At 43.9% G+C, this 24,174-nt stretch overlaps 1 protein-coding gene and 1 long non-coding RNA gene across 4 annotated transcripts in view; one reads left to right on the plus strand and one right to left on the minus strand.

Annotated features, from left to right (window-relative positions):
• LOC122565144 (DNA-binding protein RFX2) overlaps window positions 1-2,330 on the minus strand; it is a 143,073-nt gene extending 140,743 nt beyond the window's left edge. For 2 of the 3 annotated variants that reach the window (XM_087976184.1, XM_043720815.2), the window contains exon 1: window positions 2,247-2,330. The gene's annotated coding sequence lies outside the window, so the exon portion shown is untranslated. The remainder of the gene's footprint in view (window positions 1-2,246) is intronic. The other variant, XM_087976183.1, reaches the window with a different exon arrangement.
• LOC148142743 (uncharacterized) lies at window positions 1,611-24,125 on the plus strand. The gene is made up of 3 exons (XR_015751881.1): window positions 1,611-1,790; window positions 23,017-23,212; window positions 23,324-24,125. It is a non-coding gene; the product is annotated as an uncharacterized LOC148142743 (long non-coding RNA).
• The last annotated feature ends 49 nt before the right edge of the window (window positions 24,126-24,174 follow it).

Consider the following 24,174-nt stretch of genomic DNA (forward strand, 5'->3'; position numbering starts at 1 on the left):
ACCTAGCCATTCAACTGAGCAGAATCTAGCTACTATTATTTCATGCCATATCCAAAAACCAAACAATTGTAGATATTTTCTAAAATCAACGTGTTTAGACATATTGTGGGACACCTCTGGAGCAAGCGGGACCGGTACCTGGCCTCCAAGAGCCCATGCAAACAATTCTAGCTATTTTTTGATCAACCTGCTCGGCGACAGCATTATAGATCTCTGAAGCAATTAGGACTTAAATATGGCCTCATGATCTAGAGGTAGGGAAGCAAACATTTCTGTTCAACCACTAAATAACAGAGCCACCTGATCCTTACCAACTTCACTACATAATCCTTTATGGCAAAATCCTTTACATTAAAACACTCAAAGTTGGTTACTCTGCTCTCTGCCATTCCCCCTTATCCAAACACTATCAAGCAGAAAAACAAACAAACCCTGATATTCTCCATCACTAAAAGCTCACAATTAAGTCACCGTACAGACAAAATGTTCAGCAAAAGGCCCAAATAAATTTATTAGCCAAATAATTAAGACCACAGTATAGACCTGGAGAAAGTGAGGACTGCAGATCAGAGTCAAACAGGAAAAGCATTCCTAACGAAGGGCTTATGCCCAAAACGTCAACTGTCCTACTCCCTCGGATGCTGCCCGACCTGCTGTGCCTTTCCATTGCCAAACTTTTTGACTCTGTAGTACAGACCTTTCAAACACTTCAATCAGTATTGTATTGCTAAATCTAACATTAGGCATCAGTGGACCTAAACAATCAATCAATAAATCTAATTCTGAGGAAAGGCTATACAAATTGAGGCTTTATTTTAAAAAACTTCTTTCATTAGTGGCAGAGCCTCTCTTTGTGTTTGTTGCCCATCTATTCTGTTGCTAATTTGCCTGGCAACCAAGAAATGTCAACTTCATGTAGCATGTTTAATCAGACCATTACTGGAAAATGATCTGAAATTTTTCATTTTTTGCCACATCCTGACATTCATACAGATGATTTTCCAAGTCACAGATGAATAACATTCATCCAGCCATAGTGCAAATGCCCTGAGAAGGGTTTTTGAGGTGCAGTGCTAGTGCTCCTATCCCTGGACCAGGAGGCCCAGGTTCAAGCGCTACCTGCTCCGAAGGTGTATAATAATATTGTTGAACAGGCTGAGTTTAAAAAAAAAATAAACTAAAAAAAACTTTACAAGTGCACTGAGAAGGGTTCTTGGGATGCACTGGCAATGTTCCTACTGCTGAGCCAGGCAGCCTAAGTTCAAGTTCAAGTCCCACCTGTTTCACAGATGTGCAAGAACATCTCTGAACACGCTGATGAAAAATATCTGTAAGTGCTCAGAGTCGAGCCTGGAATCTCAACTGATTCACTTGCTTTAGTTAAAAAACAAATTTCGATAGAATTCTGTATAAAATCGCAAGCAAAATACAACCATGGAATTAGTTTGAAACAATACAGTAAAGGTAAACAAAAGCCAAAGAGTTACTAGAGAAACCCCATCACGAATACAGGGCTTATTTAAACAACTTCCTAAGTGTTGAATTGCAGCAGCTCCACACGAATCTCACAGACAGATGAAGGGACTGATTTCCAGTGCAGCGTGTAACTCCATAATTATTCAGTGTGGATAAAAGCTCCTAATGTCACTCCATCACTCCCACACGTAGCTTGGGAGAAACCAAGGTCCCTCCAGACTGCCTTCCAGAGAGCAGCTTGACCCTGAAGACATACATCATTGCAGTGCGGCAAGGAGGAAGGAAGGATGGGCCCCCGCTGCCACACAAGACGAGTGAGTATACCCCACCTCCCCTCCCCTCGTTTCCTCACAGGCCAATACTCGAGAAGGGCCGGGACACTCACGGGAGTGAGGCCACCTCACAACATCTCGGTCGCGGAGTTGCCCAGGTTGGAGCAGTGGGGTCAGCAGAGGAGCTGGTGCCTGAGGCCCCCCCCCACCCACACCCACACCCACACCCACACCCACACCCACACCCACACCCTCGCCACCAGCCCAGGGGACACCGTCGCCCCGGGAGCCGCGCACCCGGTGAACCCTTTCGGCCACAACCCGCCATTTTGTGGCGGACGCGGTAAATAGAGCGCGAGGCCCCACATGGTTCCCCGGGAACACGGAGCGGACCCTCCTCGTTCCCCATTCCCCTCATCCCTCGCCCTTCCCGGCGGCGCGGAGCCCGGGAGCCAGGAGGCGGCCCAGGCCTCACTCACACTGGGAAACGATGCTCACCTTGCTGCGGGCCCGAGCTGTTGGTGGGTAACAGTCTCCACGGCTACCGTGACTATGGCGTTTATTCTCAAGGCAACAGTTGCTACCGATCCCCACCCGCGTCATCGACCGCACCATTGCCCCGCCCCGCGTGCGACACCGCCTCCTCCTATTGGTCAGGCGTGACGCATCGCGTTGACAAGTGCACTTTCGATTGGTTTAGGGACCTGTCAATCGCAAAACGTCAGCAAGCTTCCGTGGACTGGGCGTGCCGGGTCCGAGAGCTAATTGGTCTCCCAATAAACGTCGCTGTCATAGCAACGTATTTCTATTGGATACTGTACCTGTCAGTCAGATAGACGGTTTGCCTATATTCGGGACATCCGGTGGATCACGTGGCCAGTGGCTATTGTATCCAGCTGATTGTTAATATTTCATGGATGTGTGCGCGCGCATCTTCTACACTTTTCCCTCGGACCCGCTTTTAGAGGCGGCTTTTTCCCGTTTTCGTGCAGCTTTCTCCAGGATAGCGCTGAAGCATCAACTCTTTCAATTAAGTGATGTGTAAATCCCAGAACTTCTTTCAAGTCACATTCCAGAGATAAGGTTTTTTTTTTGAAAAGTGATATCTCAAACCAAGCTGTATTAAGAAGGTGAGAAGTTGGAGTTGTTAGTATCCCTACTTTGAGTCAGAGTGGTTCTATAAAGTAGTCTGACCTCAGTGGTGGGAAAGATGCTGGAGTCTATTATAAAGGATGAAATTACTGCACATCTGGATAGTAGTAACAGGATAGGACAGAGTCAGCATGGATTTATGAAGGGGAAATCATGCTTGACTAATCTTCTGGAATTTTTTGAGGATGTAACTCTGAAGGTGGACGAGGGAAATCCAGTAGATATTGTGTACCTGGACTTTCAGAAAGCTTTTGATAAAGTCCCACACAGGAGGTTAGTGAGTAAAATTAGGGCGCATGGTATTGGGGGCAAAGTACTAGATTGGATTGAAAATTGGTTGGCTAATAGGAAACAAAGGGTAGTGATAAACGGCTCCATTTCAGAATGGCAGGCAGTGACCAGTGGGGTACCGCAGGGATCCGTGCTGGGACCGCAGCTTTTTACAATATATGTTAATGATATAGAAGATGGTATCAGCAATAACATTAGCAAATTTGCTGATGATACAAAGCTGGGTGGCAGGGTGAAAAGTGATGAGGATGTTAGGAGATTACAGGGTGACCTGGACAAGTTAGGTGAGTGGGCAGATGCATGTCAGATGCAGTTTAATGTGGATAAATGTATGGTAATCCACTTTGGTAGCAAGAACAGGAAGGCAGACTACTACCTCAATGGAATCAATTTATGTAAAGGGGCAGTACAGAGAGATCTGGGTGTTCTTGTACACCAGTCAATGAAGGCAAGCATGCAGGTACAGCAGGTAGTGAAGAAGGCTAATAGCATGCTGGCCTTCATAACAAGAGGAATTGAGTATAGAAGCAAAGAGGTGCTTCTGCAGCTGTACAGGGCCCTGGTGAGACCACACCTGGAGTACTGTGTGCAGTTCTGGTCTCCAAATTTGAGAAAAGACATTCTGGCTATTGAGGGATTGCAGCGTAGGTTCACGAGGTCACTTCCTGGAATGGCAGGATTACTTTACACTGAAAAACTGAAGCGACTGGGCTTGTATACCCTTGAGTTTCGAAGATTGAGAGGGGATCTGTTGAGACGTATAAGATTATGAAAGGATTGGACACTCTGGCAGTAGGAAACATATTTCCACTGATGGGTGAGTGCCGAACCAGAGGAGACAGCTTAAAAATACAGGGTAGACCATTTAGGACAGAGATGAGGAGAAACTTCTTCACCCAGAGAGTGGTGGCTGTGTGGAAAGATAGTGGAATCAAGGGTTATGGAGATAAGGCAGGAACAGGATACTGATTAGGAATGATCAGCCATGATTATATTGAATGGTGGTGCAGGCTCGAAGGGCTGAATGGCCTACTCCTGCACCTATTGTCTATTGTAAACGGGCCATTTGGCCCAACAAATCCACACCAATGCTCTGAAGACAAACCCACCCAGATACATTACCTTGCCCTATTACTCTACATTTACCAATAACTAATGCATCTAGCCTCCACATCCTCTACCCTCTGAATTGGCCATGCTAAAATTGCACAGCTAACCTGCATAGCTTTGGACTGAGAGAGGAAACCCACCCAGACACAGAACATGTGCAAACTCTACACAGACAATCCCTAGAGGCTGGAATTGAACTCAGATCCCTGGACTGTGAGGAAGCAGTGCTAACCACTATGCCACCCCTTTGGTTCTGTTTTGGACAGATGGGCAGAGTGTGCTTGTGTGAAGTGTATAGTGTTGTAGGGTCACTTGTACTAAGACAAGAACCCAAGATCCCAGTTGAGGCCATACACATGGGGACCAAACTTGGTTATTAGCCTCTATTTGGCAACTCTACCTTGTTGCTTATCCCACAGTCCGCCTTGGTCACCCAAAGATCTGAAGCCAAGTGTCCTTGATCACTGAAGGATTACCTGACTGGGAGGGAACCTCCATGTCTTTGGATTGTTGCATGGGGTCCATTCATCCATTGTCATAGTATCTGCTTGATCTTGCCAATATATTATGCTTCAGGGCATCCAGCATGTGATAGACAATGTTGGCTGAGGCACATAAGGACCAGCCATGCAGAGAAAGCCATTTTCCCCATCTCCATCTTAAGTGAGAGACCACAATACAGAAATACCAAAAAACTTTGCACTGGAAAACCTAAATAGAAAACAAATTGGTGCAGGAACTCAGCAGGTCTGGCAGCATAAATGGAGAAACCAGAGTTAACATTTTGGGTCAAGTGATGCTTCTTCAGATCTCGGGAGACCTTTCATTTCTAAACACTGGCTCAGTTCTAGTCTATCCCACAAAGGAAACAAACTTTTAGCATCTACTTTCACAAATCCTCACAGGATTCAGTAGGGTGACATCATTCTTCTGAGCCGAGAAGAATGAGCTCAGACACAAAAATACAGGTTATAGCCTATCCAAAGTTTCCAGTTCCAGTAAAATAGCTGGTCCCAATATCAATTATGAGTCTTTCCTAAACTGCTTCTAGTCATAGTTATAGATCTCTTCGAGAGTGTACACTACTCCAGTTGTGGCCCTATAAAGCAAAATGTCTATCAGTTATATTCTGTACCTTTTGTAATAAACAAAAATATTTAATTAGCCTTCTTAAATTTCTTGCTGTACCTACATTGCTAAGTTTGTGATTCATGTACCAGGACCCTCAGATTCCTCTATACTTCACAGTTCTGAAATCACTCCTCAGTCATTATAGAGGATTCATGGGTCAGACAGGCATTTCTGTAGCCATCAGCATGCCTCCAGGATGGTATATTACTATCTGGTACCAGGGTCAGAGTGGCTGAGGGACATTGCCCTGTTCACCCACTACTAGAACAGAGGTCATGGTTGATGTTGGTCCCAGTGACTTTGGTATGAAGGTAGATGTGGTCCTGAAATCAAATATTTAGAGAGAGAGTTAGGTACAACATTAGCAAGCAGGATTTCAAAATGTAGTAATCTCCGAAATGCCACTTGGGAAGTGATTACAGAAATAGGAGGATAAGACAGATAAATGCATAACTAGAAAAAAGGGTACAGGAGGGAGGGCTTTTGATTACACCTCTGGGAGAGATGATATCTGTACAAACTGAGCAAGTTGTCCCTGAATAGAGCTGGGACTGAGTTACTTGGAGAGTGTTTTGTTTGTGCTATTGGGAAGATTTTAAAGTGGCAGGGGTGTCGGAACCAAGTGGATGTAAGTGAGGAGAAAACCAGAGTTCACAAAATACTCCCAAGATGCAACTGGCACAAACATTGACTTCACCTATTAACTTGCTATGGTCTGAGTGTTACTGACCAGACCAGGCTCCTTCAAAATATTTTAGGAAGGTAGCCTAGACTCTAACTTATTCTTATTTTAAAGGCAAATGTCACACGTCCATTCCAGATAGAGTAGTTTGACCAGTCAAATTCCATGTTAAGCAAATCTCAAATTTATTCAAACACTATCATTAAAATGTAACAAAAGAAAGACCTTAGAATAACTTAACCCCACTGGAAAACTTAACACAATAGTCACTGTTATTCTTAACTGTCCCAATAGAGTAACATCTTTTGGCAATCCACCAATCTAGCAAGAGAACCCCCATCGTAATCAAGAATGGGAAAAATAGCTTCAACTTCTTCAAGCCCATAACAGCAACTGCTGAAAGCTAACTAAAAATCCTTGATCTGAGAGAGCTTGACCACACCCACTCAGGCTGCTTCTATTGTTCCAACTTTTAGAAACCCCCCAAGGCATCACAAGTTGTTTTTCTTCTCCGACTGCTCGGCCTAGACTCGGTGTCAAAGAAACCAGGACAAAACAGCATCACCACAAGTAAAGAAGGAAACAAAACAAAGTCTAAATCATGGTTACTGTGCATGAATGTGAATACACAGTACAGTAAATGAGGGTGTGAAGTTATAGGTGCAGATTGTTAAATGGAAAAATGATGTAGTAGTGATAACAGAGTTTAGACACGAGGAAAAACAAGACTAGGTGATAACTACTCCAGGCTATAAGATATTCAGAAAAGACAGAAAATGAAGAAAGAAGAGGAGGGTGGCAGTTTTGGTTGAAAGAGGGCATTGCAGTGCTGGAGAAAGACAATGCCTTGGAGTTCAAGGGCAGAATTGATATGGTCAGAACTAAGGAACAAAAAAAAAAGGTACAATTACATTGTTTGCTGTAATCCATAGACTCCATACAAGTAGAAAGTATAGAGTGTAACAAATGAACAGGGAAATTACAGAGAAATGGCAACATTATAACAGGGATCCTCAATTTCCCAAACATGGGCTGGGATACTGATAGTGAAGGACAGTAAGGGGTAGGTGTTCTTCGATTGCATGCAAGAGAATGTCTTACAGCAGTGTGTCCATTCCAAGGATGCATTATTAAAATCTGGTTTGTGGAAATGAAGTGAGTCAAATAAATCAAGTGTCAGTGGGAGAACATTTAGGAGATAGTGATCATTAATTCATAAAAGGTTCAAGATGACGGAAAATGGTATGCATAAATCCCAAGTGAGAAAAATTAAATCGGAGGAGAGTGACCTTCAATGGAGTGAGTACAGAGCTGGGCAGGATTGACCCAGATCACGTAGTTAGAGGGGAAAAAAAACAGTAATTGAATAATGGGCTACCTCCAAAGATGATGTGGTTTGGATACAGTCAAGGTATGCTCCTTCAGATGGTAACAGTATAAGTAACAAATGCAGAACACTGCATGTAAAGTGATAGACATTAGAAGGAATATCGTACGTTCAGAGAGGAATTGAAAGGACAAGGACGAGGACGCAAGTATAGCTGAGTTGTTCAATGAATACATTGCATCTGTCTTTACTAAAAGTAGAGAAATGCTGCCAAGGCCATGCTAACAGAGGAGGGAACGCAGCCACAAGAAAGGTTCAGATTGGTAAAGTAGTGGTGTTGGTTAGACTTGAAATTGACAAGGCATTGGGACTGGATGAGATAAAGCTAAGGATTATGAATGAAACAAGTGGAAATTGCAAGGGCACTGGCCACAATCTCTCTCTTACCTACACACTGAAGGTGCCAGAAGACTGGAGAAGTGCAGTTTTGATCAAAAGCCCTGCATTAGGAACAGACTTACTGACATGTTTGGAAAAACTTCGAAAAACAAACATGTCAATTAAAGTAACTGGTCTGTAATTGCTGGGCTTATCCTCATAACCCTCTTGAACAGAAGGCCTTGATGAGGGTAAGAGATGGAAATGTGTTGCTGGAAAAGCGCAGCAGGTCAGGCAGCATCTAGGGAACAGGAGAATCGACGTTTCGGGCATTAGCCCTTCTTCAGGAATGAGGAAAGTTGGTCCAGCAGGCTAAGATAAAAGATAGGGAGGAGGGACTTGGGGGAGGGGCGTTGGAAATGTGATAGGTGGAAAGAGGTCAAGGTGAGGGTGATAGGTCAGACTGGGGTGGGGGCGGAGAGGTCGGGAAGAAGATTGCAGGTTAGGAAGGCGGTGCTGAATTTGATGGATTTGACTGAGACAGGCTGGGGGGAGGGGAAATGAGGAAACTGGTGAAATCCGAGTTCATCCCTTGTGGTTGGAGGGTTCCTAGCCGGAAGATGAGGCGTTCTTCCTCCAACCGTCGTTTCGCTGTGGTCTGACGATAGAGGAGTCCAAAGACCTGCATATCCTTGGTGGAGTGGGAGGGGGAATTGAAATGTTGAGCTACAGGGTGGTTGGGTTGGTTGGTCCGGGTGTCCCAGAGGTGTTCCCTGAAACGCTCCGCAAGCAGGCGGCCCGTCTCCCCAATATAGAGGAGGCCACATCGGGTGCAAAGGATGCAATAGATGATATGTGTGGAGGTGCAGGTGAATCTGTGGCGGATATGGAAGTTTACTTTGGGGCCTTGGAGGAAGGTGAGGGGGGTGGTGTGGGCGCAAGTCTTGCACCTCCTGCGGTTGCAGGGGAAGGTGCCAGGAGTGGAGGTTGGGTTGGTGGGGGGTGTGGATCTGACGAGGGAGTCACGGAGGGAGTGGTCTTTACGGAATGCTGATAGGGGAGGGGAGGGAAATATATCCTTGGTGGTGGGGTCCGTTTGGAGGTGGCGGTGATGAGGGTAACACTGTTGATGTTGTGTGCATGGGCTTCCAGAAGGTATCTGATACAATGCCACACAGACTTGTAAATAAAGTTAGACATCATGGAATGAAAGGAGTACAGCAAAGTAGATCTAAAACTGCCTGGGTGTTAGGAAAGAAAGAGAGAGAGTAATGGTTAATGGATATTCTTTGGGAGCTGGGTTTGTAGTGGAGTTACTCAAGGGTGTGGATTTTCCTGATATGCATATTAATGATCAGGATCTTAGTGTGCACACCACACAAAACCTGGAAGAATTTAAACTGAAGAGGACAATGTAGAACTTCAAAAAGGACATAGAAGTGAACGGATGGGTGTCAGATGAGGTTCATAGCCAAGAAATGTGAGGTAATGCACTTTTGTCAGAAGAACATGGAAAGTCAAACAAAATAAGGGTTTTAATTCTCAGTCGGGTGCAGCTGCAGAGGAACCTTTGTGTATACATTACAGATCATTGAAAGTGGCATGACAGATGGAGAGCAGCAAGTCTGTTCCTAATGCAGACTTTCCTGCTCCTTGGATGCTGCCTGACCTGCTGTGCTTTTCCAGCACCAATGATCTAAACCATGGTTTCCAGCACCTGCAGTCCTCACTTTTGCCTGGATCAGTAAGTCAACCATACAGTGTCCTCAGCTTTATTAAGTGGGACATAAAGTACAAGGACAAGGAGGTAATGCTGAAATTATATAAGACACTTGTTAGACATCAACTGAATTATTGTCTACAGTCCACATTGTAGGAAAGATATGGATGCATGAAAGAGTGCAAGAAGTAGTTTACAAGAATGGTTCTAGGGATGAAAGACTTGCATTAAAGGATAGATTGAGGAAGATGGGTCTGTTCTCCTTGGAGATTAGAAAAGGTGAGAGGATATCTGATAGAGTTTTCAAAATCATGAGTGTACGGGATGGAATAGATAGGGAGAAACGGTTTTCCCTCAAAAGGAACAGGGCTACATAGATTTATAGTGACCTGCAAAGGAAGAAAGAGGAAAGCTAGGAGGAAAAATGTTGTTAAACTGGAAAGGGTGCAGAAACATTTACAAAGATGTTACCAAAGTTGGAGGGTTTGAGAGAGAGGGAGAGGCTGAACTTTCTCTGGAGTAGAGGTTGAGAAACCTTAGAGGTTTCTAAAATCATGCGGGGCATAGATAGGGTGAATAGCCAAGGTCTTTTTCCTGGGGGGAAAAGAGGAAAAAAAAAGTCCAGAATTTAAGGGCATAGGTTTAGGGAGAGGGAAAAGATGTTAAAATAAATGGGACCAGAGGGTGGTGTGTGTATGGAATGAGCTGCCAGAGAAAGTGGTGGAATCTGGTACAATTACAACATTGACGTTCCTGCTGCTGTTTCACACCCCCACCAATCCCGGTTTAGTCTGGTGTGAAGCCTTCTTCCCATCAGCAGCTCTGCTGGAGCTATTCCTATTGTATGCAGGGTGCTCCGATAATTGAAATCGGAACCCAGTTTGTTAACAAGTGATGCTATGGGCTGCTTCTTTAAGTCTGCCCTCAATGGTTGGACAGCTCTTTCCACTAGGCCATTAGATGATGGATGGTATGGAGCTGTCAAATGCCATTTGGCTTTAGGAAATATTTGAATTCCCTCCTTGTAAATCATGCCCCATTGTCCATGACCAATACTTCTGGGAGTCCATGTATCACAAACAGTGCTCACAGCTTCTCAATCATCGCGGAGTTTGCCAAATGAACTTTGTGCACAAACAAACATTTGAATGGGCGTCCACAATGGACAAAAAAAATTGAGCCGATGAAAGGACCAACATAGTTCACATGCACCAAATCCAGAGTTTACCCAAATATCCCACAAGTGTGGGGACACTGCTGGTGGCAATTTATGTCCTTGTTGGCACTCTGGGTACTGCCTCAATGCAGCTATGTCAGCATCCAACCCAGTCACCACACAGCTTCTTGCCAGCATCTTTATTTTGAGACCCCCTGATGACACTGGCAGAGTTCAAAGTCAAGTGTGGTGCTGGAAAAGCACAGCAGGCCAGGCAGCGTCAGAGGAGCAGGAGAATCAATGTTTTGGGCATAATCACTCCTAGTGGAGTTCAGCCAGTATCTAGTGGTAACCTTTGCTCAGGACAATCACCCTTGCAGCCCACAGTAGTATGCTGTCCTTTATAGTGATCTGGTATCACAGAGTCCAGAAAGGTTTCAATTCCAGTAGTGATAGCCCTTTGGTTTCCTGCATTGTCACCAGCTGTTTTCATTTTGCCAGGACAGGAGTTTTTTGGGTACATAATTGGATATTGTCAGCGGTAAATAGCAGGGTGCCCATGAAGTTTAAAAACCAAATCGGAGTCTTCCAGGGGAGTACCTGCCAATGGGAGGTGGCTCAAGGTATTTGCATTAGCTGCTTAGCTTCCTGCTTGGTGTTCTTATTTGTAGGTGCTTAGAATAAGGGCCCAATGGTGAATTCTATCAGAAGCTATAGATGTCACTGCCTTTTCTTCCTTTACTAACCCTAACAGGGGTTAGTGGTCGGTTACAAAATTCCCATTTGTAAAAAGGTACTGGTGGAACATCCTCACACCAAAAGATGACCATCTAATCTTCCTTCTCTATGTGGGCATATTTACATTCAGCATCAGTCAAAATTCTGGAAGCATACCCTATTGGGTGTTTGTCTCCATTGGGCCACCAGTGAGCCAACACGACTCCAGTGCCGTATTGGGGGGCCTCATGTCAGCACGACCTCTCACTTTGGATCGTAGTGGGCAAATTCCTTAGATAACAATAGCTGTGTTTTCACTTCCCTAAAGGCTACATGACCATTTCCAAGGCTGACCCTTTTTCAATAGCAGGTGAAAGAGTGCCAAAATGGAGGCCATGTTATGTATGACTTTTCCGTAATAAATCACCTAAGCTCCAGTACAGACGTGGGAGCCAGTGCTCCTTTGATCACCATCACTTTATCCTCCAACAGGTGTAACCCAGTTTTGTCGACACTGTGACCCAAGTTGGTCAGTTGAGGCACCTAGAACACATTTTTCCCTTCTATGGCACACGCCCACCTGAGAGAAACACTTAAGCACTATGTCAGAGTTCTCCAAATGCTCCTTATTGGTTTTCCCTGTTATCAGTACATCATCCAGATACATGGTGACCTTACATAGCTCTTGTAAAGTCTTCTACATGGTCTGTTGGAAAAGACCACCCCAAATGGTACAAACCCATATGGGCATTAATTGTAGCATACTTCTGGGACTCCACATTCAGTCACAATTGCAGGTAGATATGGCTCATGTCCAGCTTTGTAAACCGCCCCCCCCCCCACCAACTTTACATACATATCCCCTGTGTGATGGTTGGGTATTGTCGAGCTGCAAGAAGCGGTTTACCATTTGTTTAAAATCCCCACACAAAAAAGTGAACTGAGCCATTAGGTTTCACTGGTACTGCCCATTAAGGAGGATTCCTTTGCTCTCCAGCCTCCTGATTTCCACCTCTACTTTTGCTGGCAAGGCAAATGGCACCAGGTGGGCTGTGCAACATCAGAGTTGCATCCTGATTTACATGTCAAGTGGCTTTGGCCCCTTTGATAGTCCCAAGCCCTTCCTGAAATATTCCTGGCTATTTCACTAGGACTTCACTGAAGCAGCCATTTTCTAATTGAAAAATGTTGAGCCAATCTTTCTCAACCAATTCCATCCCAACAGGCTTGGGCTAGAGCCTTTCACTACCATCAGTGCACCAACTGCTCCTCATAGGAGATCAGAGCCAAAGTCATACCCTTAACCTCAGCCAGAGTGAGTACATACACTGGGGAATGTTTGCAGATTTTGCTCAAACTTAAGAGTTGGAGTCCCAAGCAAATCTTGTTATAGACAGCTTCTGCAACCACTGGTACAGCTCCATGGGTTTCAACGTCTATGGGAACTGGGTGACCATTTAGTCAAACATTAATTTTAATCTGTTCTGATTTGAACACCACTAAGCAATTTCATTGTTCCAACCCACTTGCAGAGACATTTCCCAGGGTGTGCACCCTCCTAGGTACAGGCCTATGAATTTTCCTACTCCAGTCAGGCCTTGTCCTTTGGTGTCTCAAGTCTGCATTCCAGCAGCAACTACAATGGCTTGCAGGTCCTGATTCTGACAAACCTTTTAGCCACTTGGCCAAGGCTCAACTTTGTTGTGGTGTTCTGCCGTGGGTTGGCCTAGGTTCCCCTTCTCAGGACATACCCTGCAGGAGGATCTGCAATTGCCTACACAAGTGGTGTTCTCCAAGCTCAGTCAGACAGGTGACGGTGTCCCCTTCCATTGGGATACCCTGTAGTTCCCATGTTCTACTTGCCACATTTTCTAACAACAAGGCCAGCTGCAGTGCCTACTTGAAGTCCAGTTGGGTTTTAGCCAGTAGACACTTGTGCATAGTTAGATCTTTGATCCCACATAGCAAATGGTCTCTCAGCATCTCATTCAGGCTTAACCCAAAATCACATGCCTCTGAGTCATCTTATCCTCATCAAAAATCCTAACACACAGATTTCACACATTCTTGAACAGCTGAGTAAATCTGATGGTGTCTCAGAATTAGAGATTTAGGGTCATAATATTCCTGAACCAAATCCATCAACTCTTGGAAGGTTTTATTGTCTGGTGCCTCTGGGAAAGTTCAGCCCCTTAGAACAGAAAATGCTGCAGATCCACAAGAACTCAGAAGGATTACTCATTGCTTTTCATCTGCCCCCCATATCATTCAACTAGAAAAAAAAAATCACAATCTTTCCACACACTGGGCCCAGTCTTCAACAGCATTATCAAATAATGCAAGCTTCCCAAATAAAGGCATGATCCCAGAAATGCTCAGATCAACTTCAAGACAATTGTTGCAAGCAAATGTTCTTCAGGCACATACCTTTTTCTCCCACTGCCACTGAAATAACTGCGCAGACGCTGCTATCGCATCATCCTTTATTTAATTGCTCACAGCACACTGGCTGTAGCCAGCCAGCTCAGAATCAGTTGCCTGATTTGAGGAGATTCTGATCTCCTGGTTTTTTTTTTCTCTCTTTCTGAGAGCTAGATCTCACAGGAACAGAATCTCTGACACTCCTGTTTGTTTTTATCTCCTATTTATTTTGGTGAGCCAGGACTTTCCTGATTGGTCCAGGTTAGCAACCCCAATTAAGGACCTTGTAGTCAACGCGGTCCACCTGGTTCCAATCACGACGGAGACAGAGAGATCACATCCCTGATGAAGGGCTTATCCCGAAACGTTGACTGTCCTGTTCCTCAGATGCTGCCTGACCCACTGTGCATTTCCAACGCCACCGTTTTCGACCCTGACTCTCCAGCATCTGCAGTCGTCACTTTCTCCCAGGTAGATTTTTGTTAGGCAAGGTTATGGGAGCAGATAGATAGGTGAACTTCAAAGTAAAACAGGTCAGCAATGATCTTTTTTTTTCATGTTCCATAATTTCAGCTTTAGTTTTACAAATCATTAAGAGACACAGATACTTTCCAACCGGGACAGAGGAAGAAAATTGAACCCAAGTAAATCAGCAATGATCATATTTGCGGAGCTGGTTCAAGGGGCTAAATTGTTCCTAATTGGTACGTATATAAATAAGGGAGTAGGACTGACTGGACTGCTGTCTTGGGACCTTGCATGGAAACACAGGATCACAAGTGATTTCACGCTGAGCAAATGAAGGAAAAAATTAGTCGGCAACTGAAAAAGGAACACGAGCATCTTCAGGAATATATATCATTGAAAATACTCAAAAAGAGTGTAGTAGGACTACTTAGGAAGATCAGGTAGATTGGGTATGGAATGAATATTTTATATCTAAATTCATAAAAAGAGAGAATGGAGTTTATGTCATGGTTGTAGAAGAATGAGTAGAGACTGCAGAGGGTAAAATAGGTAGGAAAACAGTACTAAACAAGTTGGCATCACAAACAAGTGGGAGAAAATGAGGACTGCAGATGCTGGAGATCAGAGTCGAAGAGTGTGATGCTGGAAGAGCACAGCAGGTCAGGCAGCATCCGAGGAGCAGGAGCATCGACATTTCGAGCATACGTCCTTCATCAGGATTATGCTTGAAATGTCGATTCTCTTGCTCCTCAGAGCTGTGCTTTTCCAGCACCACACTCTCAATCACAAACAAGTGGACCAGTCGAGATGGGCTGTACCCTGATTTGCTGATGGAAGCAAGTGTGACAATAACAAATTGAGCACAATTTTTCAGTCTTCCAAAGATATTAGAATGGTTGCAGTGGAAATTGTTCCTTTAAAGAAAGGTGAACGAGAAAAACCTGGACAAAATCTTAACAAGGTCTCAGTGACGTGGACTGTACTCATTGGAAATAAGAAGAATGAGAGGTGATCTTATTTAACCATGCAAGATTCTTTTGGGTCTTAACAGGGTAGACAAGACGATGTTGTTTCCTCTTGTGGGACAGTCACAGAGTCATTCAACACGGAAACAGGCCCTTCAGCCCAACTTGTCCATGCTGACCAGATTTCCTAAACTAAACTAGTCCCATTTTCCTGCATTTGGCCCATAACCCTGTAAACCTTTCCTAATAATGTACCTGTCCAAATGTCATTTAAATGTTGCAATTGGCTCACCTCTACCAGTTCCTCTGGCAGCTCATTCCAAATACGCACCACTCTCTGTGTGAAAAGGTTTCCCCTCAGGTCCCTTTTAAATTTTTCCCTTCTCATTTGAAACCAATGCCCTCTAGTTTTGGACTCCCATATACCGGGGAAAAGACCTTGGCTGTTCACCACATGATTTTATGAACCTCTAAAAGGTCACCCCTTTGCCTTCTCTGCTGCATGGAAAAAAAGTCCCAGCCGATCCAACCTCTCCTTATAGCTCAAACCCTCCAGTCTCAGTAACATCCTTGTAAATATTTTTCATCTTTTCCAATTTAATACAATTCTTTCTCTAGCAGGGTGACTCGAATTGTATACAGTACTCCAAATATGGTCTTACTAATATCTTGTACAGCTTTATAACGACACCCCAACTCCAGTACTCAGTGCTCTGACCGATGAAGCATGCCAAATACTTTCTTGACTACCCTGTCTACTTGTGACACTACTGTGATGTCATTGAGAGTCTAGGACCTGAGAGCTCAATCTCAGAATAAGAGATCTCAGAATAAGAGGTACCATATTTAAAACAGAGCTGAGGAGGAATTTCTTCTCTCAGAGCATTGTGAATCTGTGGAATTCTTTACCACAGTCAAGAATGTGTTGCTGGAAAAGCACAGCAGGTCAGGCAGCATCCGAGGAGCAGGAGATTCAACGTTTCAGGCATAAGCCCTTCATCAGGAACGACTTATACCCCAAAACATCAATTCTCCTAACTCTTGACTCTGATCTCCAGCACTTTCTCCTAATTCTTTACCACATACGCTGTCAAGGCTGGGTCATTAGGTAAATTAGTAAGGGATTTAAGGGTTTTGGGGAAAAGGCAGGCGCTAAGGATTCTAAGATCAGCCATGATTTTATTGAATGGTGAAAACAGACCCAATGGGCTGAGTGACCAACTTCTGATTCTACATCTTAAGCAGGCTCATTTAGATGAGTTGGAAGGGTCCTGAGCAGGTGCAAACTCGATGGGATTTACAGGAAAGGTCACCAGGAAGGGGATTTCTATGCTTGGAGCTCACTTACACTTTTAGGCAGAGGGCTGCAAGCCACTGTTTGAGTCACACTTACTGCTGCCTTCCATTGTGCTGGAATCAAATGAGCACACTAGACGAGAAAATGGCTGTGACCAGACTTGGAGTGAGCTGGAAAGCAATTTCAGGAGTGAGGAGAGGCTGCATGACCCACCGATGTAAGGGCTTTTAAAGAGAAAGAACATTGCTCACATACCTACGCCCTGTGCAGGACACAAACCTGCAGGGTCCCAATTCCCTCGCCATCCTAATGCATTGCCCTTTCTCTGTGTATTGCACCTCCCTGCCACTGACATTGTTGATCACCTATATTTTTGAGCATGGAGCTATGGAAGAATAGGGAAGTTGTATGAAGGGGGGGGGGGGGGGGCCAAAGGTGTCAGCGTGACCTAATGCCATGTGTTTGTTCGGTTTTTCAGACATCGTATAGACTTGACCAAGGCACAGAGTTTCTCTCCTCTGTTACAAATGTGCTGCTGGCACTGTAGGTTTTTAAGAAAAATGCATTTAAATGGGCACTCCTGCTTTAAAACTCAGTGCGTTGGAAATTAAATGAAAAAAGTTTGTCTCTTTAAGGTAGAGGGCACAGCAGGTCATGTTTGTTTGAGTGGAATGCCAATTGAATGGTGTCCCAAGCTCAAATTCACAAAACATTCTTCTTGAATGGGCAACATAATGCACCCTGCTCAAGTGCAAAAACCGTTCTCCCTGCCACAGTCGACAACAAATTAGGAGCCATACAAACTGATGAATTTGAAAAAGTTGATTCCCTCAGCAAAAGACAATACATGAATCTAACACTAAGCCCTGGACTAATCAGCCCTCATAGTTAGAAATATGACTCATCAGTCTGGAACAATCACTTCTCAAGTTAAAATGAGCAAAAACAATAGCTGCACCCATCTTAGGAAGCAGAACTTCATGAAATATACTTGAAGGAAAGTACCCTCAGAAGGGAGTTTTGACTAAACATAGGACAACAGGAAAAGATATATAGGAAATCAAACCAAAACCAAATGGTGAAAGAAAGTCCGGCAAAAAGAGCTGAAATCATTGAACTGGTGATGAATAAGGAACGTTCTCTCCCTCCCAAAATCTGCTCTTCCAAAGTACTTATCTCGATAAGAAAATTCCATCTATGCAACTACAGAAGTTACAAGAGGTCTAAGGTGAGAGAATGACCCTGAAACAGGCAGTCAGCATCACCGAGAGGATTGGGTATGAGGTGAACCCTGAGACAGGCAGTCAGCATCATCGAGAGGATTGGGTATGAGGTGAACCCTGAGACAGGCAGTCAGCATCATCGAGAGGATTGGGTATGAGGTGAACCCTGAGACAGGCAGTCAGCATCATCGAGAGTTGTCAGGGTTGGAGGGTTTGAGCAATGAGGCAAGGCTGAATAGGCCAGGGCTGTTTTCCCTCGAGCATCAGAGGCTGAGGGGTGATCTTATAGAGATTTACATTTTTTATAAACCTCTATAAGATCACCTCTATAAGGCAGATCACCCTTAAAAGGCAGATCACCTCTATAAAGCAGATTTCCTTCATTTCATGAAGTTCTGCTTCCTAAGATGGGGTGCAGCTATTGTTTTTGCTCATTTTAAGTTGAGAAGTGATTGTTCCAGACTGATGAGTAATATTTCTGACTATGAGGGCTGATTAGTCCAGGGACATGTATAGGGTAAATAGACAAGGTTTTTTCCCTAGAGTGGGGGAGTCCAGAACTGGAGGGCATAGGTTTGGTGTGAGAGGGGAAAAATGTTAAGGGACAACTTTTTCATGCAGAGGGTGGTGTGTGTATGGAATGAGCTTCCAGAGGAAGTGGTGGAGGCTGGTACAATGACAACATTTAAAAAACATCTGGATGGGTTTATGAATAGGAAGGACTTAGAGGGATACAGGCCAAGTGTAGGCAAATGGGACTAGATTAGGTTAGGAGTTGGCATGGACAGCATGGGCGAGTTGGATCAAAGGATCTGTTTCCATGCTGTACATCTTTATGACTCTAAATGGGTAGAAGGAGAACCCTGAGACAGGCAGTGAGATTCACCCAGAGGAGCAGATGGGAGGGGAACTCTGAGACAGGCAGTGAGCATCACTTCGAGAAATAAGCAAGAAAAGGACCCTGAGACAGGCAGTCAGAGACAAAGCTAGATTTGTCACTAATTTTGCTTCCTGTTTTCTATCTCCAATTTTATTAGTCCAAAAGTAGACAGGGTAGGATAGATGGCGATGTGAAATGGTCATCTTGCTCACCATCTGGTGAGTCACAAACACATCACCTGCAGGAAGTTTCTCCAACTGCAAAAACACCTCAGTTCCATGATTTGGAATAGGTAGATTTACTGTGGTTAGAAGCAGAGAACTATACAGATAGCATATTTAACAAAGTGGTCATACTGTGGATAAAAAGCAAGTTGGCAGAGAGGGAATGGGTGACCGCTATGCAATCTGGAAAGACTGGGCAAGTCGAGCAGCAGTCCCCTGAGTCTGTCTCGATCACAAAATGTTTGCATTTTTTGGACACTGGTGAGGGCAATGGTTAATCAGAGACATGTAGCAAGGACTAAGGTTTTGGCTCTGCAAATAACTCAGTTGCATAGGCTGGAGTGAAAAAAGGCAGAAGGACAATAATGGAAGGCAATTCAGCAGAGATAGGAACAAGCTTTTCTGTGCCCATCATGTGATTCCAGGAAGGTGCCAGGATCAAGGGTGTTACAGCACAGCTGCTGAATATGTTTTTGGGGGTGGGCGAAAAGTGACAGGTTGTGGTCCACATTAGCATCAATGATATTGGTGGAAAGAAGGATGAGATCCTGAAAGTAGAATTTAGGGAGTTAGGCAAAAGATTGGAAAGAATCAGGATTATTTTCGGTGTTACATGCTAATGGCTATAAAAATAAGAAGATTGAGTGAACAAACAGGAAACTTGAAAAATGGCGCATGAGGAGGGGCTCTAGATTTCTGAGGCGGATGAAACCTGCATAAGGAGAATAGGTTAGACTCTTACAGAACTATAACTAATATCCTTAGAGATTAGAGATGAAATTGCAGGAGCCCTGGCTAATATATTTGTATCATTGTTAGTCATGAGTGAGGTCCTGGAAGACTGGAGGGTTGCAAATGTTGTGTCCTTATTGAGGAACATCCTGCTACAATTTCTGATAACTTTCCTCATTATCCATAATACTGCCTATTTTAGTGTCATCAGCCAACTTACTACTCATATCTTGTACATTCTCATCCAAATCATTGATCGAGATAACAAACAGCAATGAAAATCCTTGGAACTATAGACCAGTAAGCCTAGCATCTGTGGTAAGTAAGTTATTTGAGAAGATTCTGAGGGATAAGATATACATGCATTTGCAAAGTTAGGGTTTGATAAGGAGTAGTCAGCATGGCTTTGCGCATGGGAAATTGTACCTCATAAATTTGTTAGAGTTCTTTGATGAAGTGACCAGGAAGGTTGACAAGGGCAGGGTGGTAGACGTAGTCTATATGAATTTCAGTAAGGTCTTTGATAAGGTTCCACATGGCAGGCTGCTCTGGAAGATTAGATCGCATGGAATCCAGGGGGAGCTGGTAAGTGGGATACAGGACTAGAGGCCTGTGACTAGCAGTGTACCTCAGGAATTGGTGCTGGGCCCATTACTGTTTGTTATCGCGATCAATGATTTGGATGAGGATGTACAAGGCATGATTAGTAAGTTTGCAGATGACTCTAAAATAGGCAGTATTGTGGATAATGAGGAAAGATATCAGAAATTGCAGCAGCACCTTGATCAGCTGGGGAAGTGGGCCAAGAAATGGCAAATGGAGTTTAATTTGGGTAAGTGTGAGGTCTTGCATTTTGGAAAGTCAAATCAAGGTAGGGAGTTTCATGGTGAATGGTAGGGCCTTAAGGAGTGTAGTGGAACAGAGGGTCTTGGAGTTTCGATGCATGGTTCTCTGAAAGTGGAGTCACAGGGAGACAGGGCAATGAAGAAGGCTTTTGGCACACTGGCCTTCATCAGGCAGGGCATTGAATATGGAAGTTGGGAAGTTATGTTGCAGTTGTACAGGACTTTGGTGAGGTCACACTTGAGTGTTGTGTTCAATTTTGGTCACTTTGCTATAGGAAGGATGGTATTAAACTGGAAAGAGTGCAGAAGAAATTTACAACAATGTTGCCATGACTCAAGGATCTAAGTTATAGGGAGAAGTTGAACAAACTAGGACTCTTTTCTTTAGAGCTCAGGAGACAGAGGGGAAGTCTTGTAGAAGAGTATAAGATCATGAGAGGCATGGATAGGGTGAATGTGCTCAGTCTTTTTCCTGTAACTTGTGGTGTACTTTAGGGGTTGTTACTGGGTCCCTGGGGAATCGAGGACTAGAGGATATCAGTTTAAGATTGGAGGGGAAAGAATAAAAGGGAACCTGAGAGGCAACGTTTTTACAGAGGGTGGTATGCATATGGGATGGTTGAGGCAGGTACATTAACAACATTTAAAAGATATTTGGACAAAGTGAAAGTTTAGAAAGATGTGGGCCAAGGAAATGGGGTTAGCGTGGATGGTCATTATGGTCAGCAGGGACCAGTTTGGGCTGAAGGTCCTGACTCTGTGCTGTAGGACTCTATGTGGTCAGAGCTGTTGCCATACCAAGCCATGATGCATCCAGATTGGATGCTTTCAATGGTGTATCTATAATAATAGCTTCGAGTCATTCTTGCAGCTTCGAGTAATTCTTGACATGCGAAATTTCCTTAGTTTTCTGAGGAAATAGAGGTGTTGGTGTGCTTTCTTGACTGTAGCGTCAACATGGATGGAACAGGATAGATCATTGTTGATAATTACTCCTAACGTTAACTCTGTTCCTCTGTTCTGGCCCCATTGATGAGGTAAAATATATATCATGGATTGATTAATGGGATGGTGGGGCTGTTCAGTGAGAAGAGAATGTGGAGACAGGTCTTTTATTCTCTGAAGTTTCGAATGATGAGAGACAATCTAACAGAAACTAACCAAATGCTTAAAGGAATAGACAGAATAGCTGCAGAAAAGGAAGCTTCCCCTTGCTTTGGGGTCTAGAATCAGGCAACACAGTCTAAGAATGAAAGGCAAATTAGTTAAGACTGATATGAGGTAGAACTGATGATGATTCTTTGGAAACTCCCCACCCCAGAGGGTTGTGGAAGCTGAATTAGTGAGGACGTTCAATGGTAAGATTGAAGGATGTCCAGTTACTAATGATGTCAAGAGAAATGGGGACAACTGGGAATATGGTACTGAGGTTGATGATCAGCCTTGACCAAGAATGGCAGAGCAGGCTCGAGAGGCTGAATGGCCTACCCCTGTTCCTATGTTTCCCTGTTCCTACTATGGCTGGTTGATCTAACTTCCAATGTTCACTGCTTTGCTTCAAAGCTATAACATTCAAACAATAGGCCCTTACACTCTACCATAGAGATTTATTGGAACTTTCTTCTAATAAGCATTCTATTTGACTTATCTGTAGTTGTTTAATCTTGATATACCTAATTTCTTAGTGATAACTTTGTCAGTATTTTCTGAAAGGGAGTTTTAGTAATAATTTGTAATAAACTAGCCTTTAAATTGTTGAAGTGAGAAGCTGCCCTGCTTATAACTGGAGTCATCATGAATTAAAGGGGGCTTGATGAGTTATAATAACCTATGCTGACCATTTGATGGCTATGCCTGGTTCTGTTTGACCAGTTTGTGCCTTCTGTTCACAAGTAGCTGATGTTGCATGTTCAGCCGTGTGCTGTCAGTGTCAACAGTCATAGCCTGCAAAGGAACCAATGCCACACAGCAACATCATGCCCTATGCAACACCACTCAGTCAAGTTTGAACCTCCTTGGACAGAAAGAAACAACTTGGAAGGCTCCAATTGATGGGGCTTTTGGCAACCTGCAATGAGATTGGTGGGAATGAATTTCATTGACTCAGCATTCATCTGAGATGGGTGTGAACAGGGGTTCACTTTCTTCATTTGACTGAAATCACCAATCAATGTAAGCTGTAAGCTGGTCCAACCATCACTGCACCTCAGGTCCCATTCCATGATGTCCTGTTCAGCCCACTGATTGCCTGCCTTCCATACCCGGGCCCAAATGGAGCAACATTCCTGAGCCAGATATACTGGCAAACATCCACTGGATCAAAGAATGGGAAACATGGCAAGTTACTAATGAGTCCCACCTGTTGAATGACACAATTTGAACGAATATGGTGAAAGTGGTCCTTGCTAAACACGTTCAGGATGAGCCAGGGCTCCTTCACTGCCAAATTCCATTGCTCAGGCCTCAGTACAAATCACCCTTATGGAGACTTGTAGAGAGAGAGGGGCAAACAATTTGCACATTATCAAATGGTGTCTTCTCCTCTCCAGATTAAGATGGACTAATCATCTTCAACTCAACAAGTGAGGAGGTAACCACTTGGCTCTGAGGATTTGCATTTGATAAATAAATCAACATTTAAAATACAGAGATGGAGAGAGAAAAAAAAAATTCCCTTCAGTTTTCGCAGTCTTCAATATTTGTGTTTGAAACTGTGGCTTGGATCTTGCATCAAACCTCTTGAGAGTGAGCAAAGCTTTTTTTTTTCTCTAAAATTTAATTAGTTTTCATTCTCATGCCAAATTTGTCTTGTTTATCTCATTAGAACTGGTTTGTTTTCCTCTCGTACTTCTGTAGAACCTGCCAGCTTTCCATGATGTCCCTTCCATTGGCAAGTACTAGAATATGTCCAGCTCGAGTTGGGACCCTCAATGATCCAGCCTCCATTGCTATCTTGGGAAAGGTTTTTCAGCTGTATCTCGATTTGAGGATGACTTACATTCACTGTTCTGAGTTTCTGCTGCAGGTTTTCATGTGAATGAACAGACTGATTCCCAACCCATTCATCTTATGAGGCAGGGCATCCCATGAGGCAATGGGATTCAGAATGCAGGATTTGAACAAAGAACAAAGAAAATTACAGCACAGGAACAGGCCCTTTGGCCCTCTGAGCCTGCGTCGATGAAGCTTTGTTTCATTCTCTTTCGTTCTCTGCTGTACCTCTGCCTCATCATTGAGGTGTTAAGGCACTGAAGTCATCCACAAACTGCAGGTTATGTGTGTCTGTGGTGGTCAGTTTAGTTTTGGCACAAATCACTGAGAGGAAAGAGTTTTCCATCTCACACCAGAGGACAGTTGATCTTTGATGAGGGAGACTGTAAATAGTATGTGTTGTAGAAAACAGTTAATACCTCAAAGACTTCACTGACATCACAAGATACGCTTCGCCCATCAGGTCTCAAGGACTGGTCCCGGTAGGAGCTAACAAGAGTTGCAGAAATTTCTCCATGTGTTCATTAGTGTATAGTTTGTTCTAATCCATGCTTCTGTAATTGCTCGGAGTGTTAATAGCATGTATTAAAAGCAAGAATGTGCATTTACTCTTAGGTTGAGCTTGAGGTCTCACAGGAGATAATCATGCATAGAAGATATTTTGTAGCTAGCTACCAAACAATAAACTTTCACTGTTTAATAAAGACCAAGCTTAC

The sequence above is a fragment of the Chiloscyllium plagiosum genome, unplaced genomic scaffold (genome assembly GCF_037043375.1).
Source record: "Chiloscyllium plagiosum isolate Xiang-an unplaced genomic scaffold, Cpla_swu_hap1 HiC_scaffold_28, whole genome shotgun sequence".
NCBI lineage: Eukaryota > Metazoa > Chordata > Chondrichthyes > Orectolobiformes > Hemiscylliidae > Chiloscyllium > Chiloscyllium plagiosum.